The 1,076-nt window shown below is 30.9% G+C and overlaps 1 long non-coding RNA gene across 2 annotated transcripts; it reads left to right on the forward strand.

The window, feature by feature from the left end:
• Positions 1-51: 51 nt before the first annotated feature.
• On the forward strand, positions 52-803 carry LOC121131244 (uncharacterized). Of its 2 annotated transcripts, none has more exons than XR_011784162.1 (2): positions 52-295; positions 410-803. It is a non-coding gene; the product is annotated as an uncharacterized lncRNA (long non-coding RNA). The 2 variants fall into 2 exon arrangements; XR_005868983.2 differs by having other exon boundaries at positions 52-277.
• Positions 804-1,076: the final 273 nt, after the last annotated feature.

Here is a 1,076-nt window from a genome sequence, read left to right on the forward strand (position 1 = left end):
GACCATAATGATTAGAGACACATTAGTATTTGAGCAAGTTTTCATTTCGGCAAGGTTTCTTTCAGCGACATTTTCATATAGTAAATATTATGAAATAAATTACGTCATTATTTGATGTCCTTACTCATTCAGTGTTCAAATTCAAATTAGAGAAGTATGCAAGTAGCAACTAAGGTTCTTATCGGATTTCGTCTCAACTCCGTAGGCTTATTTGGTTGAGATGAATTTACAAAACATATTGAGTGGGATGGCATTTAAACACTTCGACCCTCTTGAAGTATGATCTTTAAAAAAGGTTGTGCATTCTCCAATCATTTTTGTTGTCTAACGTTATGACAATAAACCTTTAATTCATGAGCCATTTTTGACTTGATTCCAAACTTTATTACATGTATCTTGTTCTTTTTAGGAGAAGGCTTCACGGGAGTTGGGACGAATCTTTTTGGGTGATATTTCATCATTCTGCTAGCTTCATTGAATGTAGACTTTCTTAAAGTACAAAATAAACTATAGAATCTCCCTATTATTAATGTTAAAGGTATAAACTTTGGGATTATTGTCATTTAGAATATGGATCGGAAACCTGTGAAAGAGCTTGATGGAATTATCTTTGTATATTTTTTTTTAATAATTTATTAAGTTTTTGAAAAATCCTGATTAATCGTGGAGGATAGTTGTATTACTGTGCCACATGATGATTTTCTTTAATTGACTATTTTGTTGATTGGTTTAATAGAAGTTACGAATTATAGAATAAAGTAATTCGCCACACTTAATATGAAATATATACAAAAATGCTTTAACCCTAGAATGTTATTTTTTTATTAACTAATTAACTATTTAGTCCGTGTGATGTATTTTTACTTAGATATTTGTATATCGTATCATATTAGTATCAGTTACAACTTTTAATTATAATACTTTTACCAATCTATCATCTTGTACTACCCATCTTGACCTTTCTAGTATGTAGAGGAATCTCGCCAATAATAATACACATTTTATTCGTTTAGTATCCTTCCATTTACTTGCTTCCACGTAGCCCCCTCCCCCACGTTTGTAGATGACGACTCCGT

Source organism: Lepeophtheirus salmonis, unplaced genomic scaffold (assembly GCF_016086655.4).
Source record: "Lepeophtheirus salmonis unplaced genomic scaffold, UVic_Lsal_1.4 unplaced_contig_3310_pilon, whole genome shotgun sequence".
Taxonomy (NCBI): Eukaryota; Metazoa; Arthropoda; class Copepoda; order Siphonostomatoida; family Caligidae; genus Lepeophtheirus; species Lepeophtheirus salmonis.